The sequence below is a fragment of the Glycine max genome, chromosome 10, assembly GCF_000004515.6.
Source record: "Glycine max cultivar Williams 82 chromosome 10, Glycine_max_v4.0, whole genome shotgun sequence".
Taxonomy (NCBI): Eukaryota; Viridiplantae; Streptophyta; class Magnoliopsida; order Fabales; family Fabaceae; genus Glycine; species Glycine max.
Window position 1 is genome coordinate 8,664,856 of NC_038246.2, and position 10,673 is coordinate 8,675,528.

Consider the following 10,673-nt stretch of genomic DNA (forward strand, 5'->3'; position numbering starts at 1 on the left):
TCATTTTTCAGAATATGGCACGTCTATTTCTATAAACTTTTAAAAATCATTTATTCTTTAAACAAAGTTTTTTTTTGCTCAAAAAATTGCGGAGCTTTTTAACTGTGTCAAAATACAACAACAACAAGCCTTTTTCCTGCTACCAGGTGGGGTTGGCTACATTGAAAAAATATCTCTATTGACAAACCATTGACCTTCAAATCCTTCTTAATGGTTTTGCCCTTAGTTTTGGCCTTCCTCTACCTCTAGCAATATGGATACCCTCCATTTATCTATTCTCCTTATTAGGGTGTCCGCAAATCTTCTCCACCCACCCTTTAACTGTGTCAAAATACTTGTATATAATCATGATCTTGCCTCCGTGAATCACAATTGATGCATGAGGTTGAGAAGATTTTGTTCTATTTATTTTGCTTTTAAAACCAATTTTTGACTACATGCATTTATTATTGAGAAAATTGCAAAAAAAGGAATTCTTTGTAAAAATATTTATAACTTAGGAACATGTAACTATTGAAGTTGTTGGACAAGTGACTTTAATAACTTAAGGGAGGGGGGGTGAATTAAGTTTCAAAATTTCCCACTAACAAACTTTTAACTCCCTTCTAAATGATAGACTTAGAATGCAGAAGAAGAAGCAATAATCAATTTAATAATCTTCTTTAAACATGTAAGACAAAATTGACTGCAATAACATAAATGAGATAAGGGAAAAGAGAAATGCAAACTCGATTTATACTGGTTCGACCATTTCCCGTGCCTATGTCCAGTCCTCAAGCAACTCACTTGAAATTTTCCACTATCTTTTTAAATCCTTTACAGACTTTGAACACATCTTGGGATCCCTCACCCTTATGTTCAAAGATTCTCCAAGAGACAACCCGTCTCTTGATTACAATTCTCACAATCCAAGAGAAAACCAGTCTCTTAATTACAATTGACTTTCTGAGATGAACAGAAAGATTTATCTCCTTTAGAATGGATGATACAAATTGAAGTTTCCAGAGGAATTTCTCTCTTTTAGAGATGATAATACAATTTGAAGTTCCTGGATGAATTCTCAATAGATTTGCAAGTGTTTGTCCATGAGTTGTTGAGAGAGCATTTGACAATTAAATTCTCTTAGAATATCTCTCTCTTGCTTTTCAAAGTCAGACACACATATATATAGGCCTTTCGTGCCTTTTCAAAAAGTTTTTTCTGAAATTCTTCACTGGTAATCGATTACACAGCTATATTTTGAAGGATCATGATTTTTCAAAGTGTTTTCTGAAGTTTCGTTTCTGGTAATTGATTATAAACATCTGGTAAACGATTACATGATTCAAAATTTAAATTCAAAATCCTTTTTAAAAGCTATTTTTTAAAATTGTCTTCTGGTAATCGATTACACTACTTGGTAATCAATTACCAGAGCCTTGATCTCTTGAAAACACTTTTTTTGAGACAAAAGCATGATCTTGAATTAATCTTGAAGCAATGCTTGTTTATTGAAGCAACCTTGTGTATTCATACATTCACATTCTCCCCCTTTTTTGTGATGACAATCATTATCAACTGAGAATCAAATGATATCAAAAGAAAATGTTACTGCTTGTTGGAATATATAAGAATCAAATGATATCAAAAGGCCTAATCACATAATTGATGAATACTTAATAAACTATGCTTAAGATCATCAATAAGTAAAGCATTTTCTATGGAGGTAGAGAGATCCGTACCTATTTTTCCAACTCCAACAATTTTACCTTTGTTTGTTGTCTCCATAGATCACATATTCACTATCTTTGGGAGAAATATGAATAAACTTTGATGCATCTCCCGCCATGTGTTTGGAGCAACCGCTATTAATGTATCAACTTTGCTTCAAGGAGTCCATTATTCATTTAATCATATTTTGATTTTGGTACCCAAATTTTCTTGGGTCCTTGAATGTTTGTTTTGAGTAAGAATCCTTTTGGAACACATACCATTTTTCCAATGGTACTTCCATTCTTTATAATATAACATGTTGATGCACTATTGATCATTCTAACCATAGTAAAAACATGTTAACAAGGGAGAACCAACCTTTTGAGTGGAGACAAAGAAATTTTTATGCATCTTTTGTTGATTTTCAAGATTATATCCTAATCCAGCTTTATCAAAAACACTTTTTTGTTTGCCAAATACAATATCTAAATTATTTTTACCAAGAGTAAATTTGGCAAGAGCAATTTTTAAAACTTCAATTTCTTCTTTGAATTTATCACAACGTTCACATGAATGAGATGCTTTATTGTTTTCTTGTATTAAGCATTTTGTAGAAGATTGATTTTTATCTATTGATTTTAAAGTTTTAACTTCAGATTTAAGATTTTCTAACTCTACATTTAATTTCAAAATTTCATTTTTCTAAACTTAAAATAGTTTTTTTAGAATATGAAACTAATTTGGCAAGTTTGACAGATTCTTTATGCAAGTCATTGAATGCATCTTGGAGTTCACCAAAAGAAATAGATAAGTCATAGTTAGAAGACATTACCTCTTCTCTGCTTTCATAATCTTTGACCATGAGACCCAAATTTATGATTTTATTTTCTGAATCACTTGAAGAATCCATATCATTATCTTCCCAAGTGATGTATGCTTTCTTTTCTTTGAAATTTTTCTTGTCGGATTTTTCCATTCTCCTTTTAAAGATAGGACAATCAAATCTCATGTGCCCAGGTTGATCACATTCATAGCATTTTGGAACTAAGGAATCTTCTCCTTTCTTCTTTGAATTGACGTTTGATCTCCTTTAATTTCCTTTTTTTCTCAAATTTATTGAATCTCTTCACAAAGGGACTGAAATCATCATCTTTTTCTAAGTTCTTTTCATTTGAGTCTTCTTTGTCATTTTCCTCATGAATAGAAGAAGATGAGTCTTTGAGTGCAATTCCTTTCCTCTTTTTGTCATTATCTTCATGTTGATGGAGTCTCATAAGTTCCATTTCATGTTCTTGAAGTTTTCCAAAGAAAGTGGCGAGAGTCATGTTGGTGAGATCTTTTGACTCCGCAATTGCTGTTACTTTTGGTTGTCATTGCCTACTTAAACATCTCAACACTTTGTTAATGAGATCTTCATTAGGAAATATTTTTCCCAATGATGCAAGATGATTAACTATATGTGTAAATCTCTTTTGCATATCTTGTATGGTCTCATTTTTATTCATTCTAAACAGTTCATATTCATGTGTGAGAGTGTTTATTCTATATCTCTTAACATCAATTGTGCCTTCATGTGTAACTTGTAATGTATCCCACATTTCTTTTTCATTTTTATAATTTGAAACTCTAAAATACTCATCTATGCCTAATGCAGAAGTGATTATATTTTTGGCCTTTAAATTCTATTGAACCCTTTTTCTTTCATCATCATTCCATTCTTCTCTAGGTTTTTCTGTAGTTGTATTTCCCACTACCATTGTTGGAATGAAAGGACCAATTTTAATGGCTTCCCATATATTTAAATCTATGACTTCTATAAAGATTTGCATTCGGATTTTCCAATAGTGATAACCCTTACCATTGAAAACAAGAGGCCTATTAATAGAATTTCCTTCAGGAAATGGAAAATTAGATGAGGCCATAATTATTCTTGAAGTTTTTAAACTTTAAACAAGAATCCTGCTCTGATATCACTTGTTGGACAAGTGGCCTCAATAACTTAAGATGAGGGTGAATTAAGTTTCAAAATTTCCCACAAACAAACTTTTAACCCCCTTCTAAATGATAGACTCATAATACAGAAGAAAAAACAACAATCAATTTAATAATGTTCTTTAAACATGCAAGACAAAATTGACTGCAATAACATAAATGAGATAAGGGAATAGAGAAATGCAAACTCGATTTATACTGGTTCGGTCACTTCCCGTGGCTACGTCCAGTCCTCAAGCAACCCACTTTAGATTTTTCACTATCTCTGTAAATCCTTTACAGACTTTGAACACACCTTGGGATCCCTCACCCTTGTGTTCAAAGATTCTCCAAGAAACAACCCGTCTCTTGATTACAATTTTCACAATCCAAGAGACAACCAATCTCTTGATTACAATTGACTTTCTGAAATGAACAAAAAGATTTCTCTCCTTTAGAGTGGATGATAAAAATTGAAGTTCCTAGAGGAATTTCTTTCTTTTAGAGATGATAATACAATTTGAAATTCCTGGATGAATTCTCAATAGATTTGCAAGTGTTTGCCCATGAGTTGTTGAGAGAGCATTTGACAATAAAGTTCTCTTAGAATATCTCTCTCTTGCTTTTCGAAGTTAGACACACATATATATAGGTCATTCGTGCCTTTTCAAAATGGTTTGATGAGATGTGTCTTTTCAAAAAGCTTTTTCTGAAATTCTTCACTAGTAATCGATTACAGGTTTTTGGTAATCGATTACACAATTATATTTTGAAGGGTCATGAATTTTCAAAGTGTTTTCTGAAGCTTTGTTGCTGGTAATCGATTATAAACATCTGGTAATCGATTACATGATTCAAAATTCAAATTCAAATTCAATTTGAAGTTCCTGGATGAATTTTCAATAGATTTGCAAGTATTTGCCCATGAGTTGTTGAGAGAGCATTTGACAATTAAGTTCTCTTAGAATATCTCTCTTGCTTTTCGAACTTAGACACACATATATATAGGCCCTTCGTGCCTTTTCAAAATGGTTTGAAGAGATGTGTCTTTTCAAAAAACTTTTTCTGAAATTCTTCACTAGTAATCGATTATAGAAATTTGTAATTGATTACACAGTTATATTTTGAAGGGTCATAACTTTTTAAAGTGTTTTTTGAATTGTCGTTGCTGGTAATCGATTACAAACATCTGTTAATTGATTACATGATTCAAAATTCAAATTCAAATTCAAAACCCTTATTAAAAGTTGTTTTTCAAAATTGTCTTTTGGTAATTGATTACACTACCTGGTAATCAATTACCAGAGCCTTGATCTCTTGGAAACACTTGTTTTGAGACAAAAGCTTGATCTTGAATTAATCTTGAAGCAATGCTTGTTTGTTGAAGTAACCTTGTATTAATCTTGAAGCAATGCTTAACCTTTGAATGTTTGTTGAAGTAATCTTGAAAGCAACCTTGTTTGATTATTCTTTGGCATAATCAAAATCATGTATTTATACATTCACAGAAGTGGCTAAAAATATCTGGTTAATAGCTTATATCTGTTGGTTTCAGATGCATTATATGTTTTATGTTTTTTCAGTTCAGTCTTTGTCTCTGCCTGTTTCAGTTGCAGACTAATGACACATCAATATCTAAGTTTGTGGATGAAAGTATCTTTAGATTTATGCTAGATGTATATACAACTTTATTTTTGATGTGTTCAATTGAATTATCCTTCATTATTATTTTTGTTGTGTAGTTTTGGTAGAATTGGGGTTCCACAGAGCATGCAAAGTAACAAAATTGCCATCTCCTTTTAAATTTGACAGATTTTAAATGCCTTGCTAAATGTTTTAGCCTTCCAGCAACCCCTCTCTATAATGGTGCTATGGCATGCAGGGTGGTGCTTGCAAAAGCTACTCATCTTCCATAGAGAGGGACTTAGTGGAGATAATCTTCTCCTATTCATTGTAAGTATTCAATAGCTTCAGCTAATTTCTTAACACACTATTACAAGTGGATTTCTACTTGCGTGGAGACATACTTGTATTCTATCACATGTATGACTAGGTGGATTACATTTGATGTATCAATTTTGTAAACTTGTTTAGCTTTTGATTTTTTTTTTCCTGGAGTTTCAGTTCAGTATATTTCTACCATCTATTGTCAAGTCTCAGATTATCTAAGCTAGGTACAAATTTAGGCAGAATAGCATAGTTGTTATGTAAAAGTGTATCATCAAGCTCATGATTAGTTATATGTAAGCCGCAAGAACAAAAATTGTTTCTCCTAATGTTCTAGGACTATAGGTTCTTCCTACAAGTTTCTCTTTTAAATAAAGATGATATCATGATAGATTATGCATGTTATTGTGATCATGTGTGTAAATCTTGTGTGGGTTTGAACAATGAGCATATCATTTCTAGGTTTGAGAATATGTATGGTAGATGAAAAATGTCAAAGAAAATAAATAGTAATTTACTTTGGATGATGCAGAGATATGAACTTATATATGTGTGTGTAAAACGTATCATATGAGGATGACAATCTTAAGTGAGAATGAAAATGGTTAATCTCAATCATTAGATTAAAATCAAAGGCCAAAATCAAAACATTTTAAATTAAAATCTTATTTGACCATAAAATCTCTATAATATTTACTAAACAAAAAATCAAATATCTTAAAGATTTAATTTATACCCTTTATCGAAGAAAAAAAGATTTAATTTATGTCAAAATTGTCGTCACCACAACAACCTCCACTATGATCGCCGTCATGACCACCATCGTCGCCATCAACATGATTGTTGCTGTTGCCATGCCAACACTATCGCCGATGGTGGTGGCAGTGACAACAACAGTGATCATGTTGGTGACGATGATCATAGGGCGGTGGTAGTGGTGGTGGATAGTAATGGTGACGATAATCATGGTGGTTGTGGTGGTGGCCATGACAATTGTGCTGAAAATGATCAAGACGCTTGTGATGGTAATCGTGGTGATAGGTTTGAGATATTTTAGGATATCATAAATTAAATCTTTTAAGATATTTGATTTTTTGTTTGGTAATTTTTTAGAGATTTTATGGTTAAATAATGTTAATTCGAATTTAAAATGTTTTAACTTTTACCTTTCATTTTAATCTAACATTGAGATTGATTATTCTCATTCTTGCATAAGATAATCATTCTCATATGATATGTTTCTCTCTCTCTCTCTCTCTCTATATATATATATATGATTTCTTGTATTTTGGTGCGTTGGTGCTGTTGCTAATTGATATTGGTTGGCTTAAAGGTTTTAAATTACCTAATAATTCTAGAAAGTAACTTAACTATGCATAAATTAAGCTAGAATTGTCTTGAATTTTGGAAAAGTTATTGTCATGAATCAATTATTCCTAAAGCTCAAGTTGTTAAATGAAAACTCATGAAATACTTTATTTTACATTTCTAGCATGCCCTCTCATGCAAAAGTCCTTAGGTTTGAAATGTGGGAATGCCCAGACCTATCTATCTTGTGCCGAATTAAACTTAAGGCCACCAGTCATAGAAGTGTACCCAAATGATTTGGCAATTAGCTGAGACCATGACTTGATACTTTGCTTTTTTTTTTTTTTATCTTGTAATCATATATTGCTTCTCAAATTTTCAAGATATGAGGTTATCCTTGATGATACATTGTTATGATGGCGATAAAGGATACATATTTTTTTGTCATTTTTACAAAGCCCTTTTTTTCACCTAATGTCATTCTCCCCTGTTTGACCCACATTGATACCCCCCGTCATCAAAGACTTGAACTCTGGCAACTACCGCCATATAAGATATCTTCACAACCTCTTGTCCCTTTTTTTTTTTTTTCAGTTTATTCTTTTTCTTCACAGCATTTATTTATTATTTTTTTTTCTGTTCTTCTCTTTTTATTTTATTCTGATCTATCTTTTTTTTTTTCCTGTACTTTGTTTGTTTTACATTCTCTTTTTTTTCTATTTTTTTCTTGGTCCTTTTTTTCCCTTGATCATCTCCTTCTGAAAACCGAAGCCAACTTCAAACACCACCACAACAATGTCAATATTGACATTTTTAGTTTTATGGCTTTTATCTTTCTTGTTAGTGTTGTTATGATATACATATGTGATTTTTTTATTACATCTTTTGTTTTGGATAAGATATGCATGTTATTGGAAGTAAATATTGATTTATCCATGTTATTACAGGTTCATTAGCATCATCAATTACAAAATTGCATTTGTGCATTCAAAATTTCTAGTTTTATAGTTTCTAGTTTCCATCGGCAGACTTCATATGATCAGTCTCGTGTAAACTTTCTGAATTTGGTTCGATCATATTCCAGATACTCTAATAACAGAATTCGCAAGCTGTAAAAGAGGTATTTATTACTTTGTTCACTTTGAGATTGAACCTGCTGCATCTTTTTGAGTAACTAGGTATTTGAACAGTTAAAATAAGTCTAGAATATGGTTAATATGTATCAACAGGGTGCATACATATTTTCGTAATTAAAAAGTGGGAAAAATGTAAGGTTGTTCTTGTTGAATCATTGAAATTTTTGTTTTTGATAAATGGCTTTATTTGATTTAGGTAGCTCAGCCCATCTGTTGGGAACAGGATTGGATTTGGTTATTGTTACACTATGAAATTACCTTGATACTACTAATATGAAATTACCTTAGCGTTGTCTATTTCCACCCCTCTAATGCGCATCCCTCTTATTGCATGCAGTTCTTGAACAATCTTCCCAATATAAAGATCCATTATTTATGTTGGAGCTTGTTCTTCACCAACAACCCACCAATGGTATTGTCATCTTTTCACAACCAAATGACCTCTCCATTGGATTGGTATTTTACTTTTAATATTCAATGACACCAAGTACTATTTATTATTTCATTAAAAAAATGATTGTGTGTGACAGGTCAAACATCTTCATATTTTGCTTGGCAAAGGATGGTTGATGCAGTAAAGGTGTTGTCATTTTTCTTTCCAGTTGTCATCCAGATTAGTTGCAGCATTATTTTAATGATCAATTTTTAGTTTCTACAACAAACGGAGATGGGTGTTAATTTTGAATATAAGGATAAGTTTAAGTTAAATTGTAGTTTTTAACGTGGTACTGGACATATTTACAAGTACATCCAAGAGCTTGTGCTCAATGCATGATTTTTGTCAATGAGATATAGTAATAGTTGATTAGTTAAGACAAAAGAGTAAAATCTAAACTTGAGTTGTGGAGAGAAGCTTGAAATTTGTATGTCTAAGGATATGAAATGCAAGTTCAACAAGATGAGTTAGGTGGGATTTAGAGGTGAAAAATTGGGGATTACTCAATGCAGGTTTGGTGGGTGTTTAATCAAAACACTATATCGTTCCATGATTTTAGTTGCTGCTGTTAATTATTTATCTTTCATTCTTTAATACTCCTGGAGCATACTTTTAATACCAGTTGTTTATTCAGGCTTTTATTCTCCACTTCCAGTTGAAGACATTTATTTTGAAAGGTGGATTGGTTGACAATCCATTATTGAACATGATTTCCAGTTCTACCAGTGATTCTAGAGTAATCCGTTCATCAGATGTTTCATCTGCTAGCTTTGGGTCAAATGTTTTATTGGGTAGGCATCAGTATATTTATACTTGGTTGTGCCTCTGGCATCTTTCTTTCTTACTCTATTTTGAAAATTCTAATCCTTTGTAACTGTTTCAGAGTCCGGAATACCTTGTGGAATTGCATTTTCAAATTCGGAAATTAGGGATATATATGTAATATCAGTGGCAAGTGGAATAATTGGAAAATTGCTTCTCGTGGAGAAGCACCCATTCCGCAGTGGACATGGAGTTGTGATTGCAATTGCTCCATTGGCAGGGTTATGTGTACGTCAATATTGCTGTGACTTTTTGCTGCTTAGAGTGTAGCTTTTATAGTTTTTTTATGATGTTAGTCTGATTAATTAAGAAAAATAATTATGTGAAGATACCTGCCGTTGTCTCATTCTTTGTAAGTTGGTTTTCAAAAACTGCCTTATTCTAAAATTTATATAGTCTCATTAATAGAATGCCATATACTCTGCTGCTATTCAATGTGAAGATACTTAATGTGATTGTTGCATATATAATATATCTTAAGCAAAGATATATAGGAGTAGAGTGCAGTCATGCATTTAGGATTTCTGTTGACATTTTTGCGTTTTTTCTTGTTTGAGTGTGCACACATGGGGTTTGGATAGGTTTATTGAACCATAAGCTGTACTAAAATCTAAACCAAAAGAGGAAAAACTATAAAGTATAAAACACTTGAATTTTGCCACATGTAAGATTTTTCTTTTTAAAATTCAAAGACCAAGCAACAGAAAAAAAAAACAATTAAATTTTAGTTTTTAATCTTTAGAGGGGGGAGGGGGTGATATGTTTTGATCAATTCATCATGTTTTCATTTCTTCATGTGTTTCGTTAACCCCTTTTACCTGCTTGATGATACAGCCTAAAATAGATGAGGACCACCCCTCATGGTTGCATCTTCAAATTAGAGAATTTGACCCACAGTTTTATTCAATCAAAACCAGAGGAAACCACCTGAGCATGCCTGATCATTTGGCCGATGGGAGATGGGCACTTGGTTTGCCGAATGCAAGAGCTTGTGAAGAAGCTCAATTAGCGATTCTGAATGAAATTACCAAGCAGAGATCAGCCGTGGAGTATATGCTTGCTCCATTACTTCAGGATGATCTTGAATAAGCTGAAAGCTGAGGTAGTTAAAGTTGTTAGAAACTTAGAATTAGATTTCATGGTTAGTTTATATTATTTCCCTATTTGAATCATTGTCTCCCTTTTCTTTATTTTACCTGTATTTTTCTTTCTTTCTTTCTTATCTTTATATTTCGGTTCTATATGGGAATAGGGTTATAATTTTGCATATTAATAATTAGGGTAGATTATTTTATGCTATTGCTGCCAACAAGCAAACTTGTGAAGCATTTGATACCTATCAAGGTATAGTCTAAAGAGAA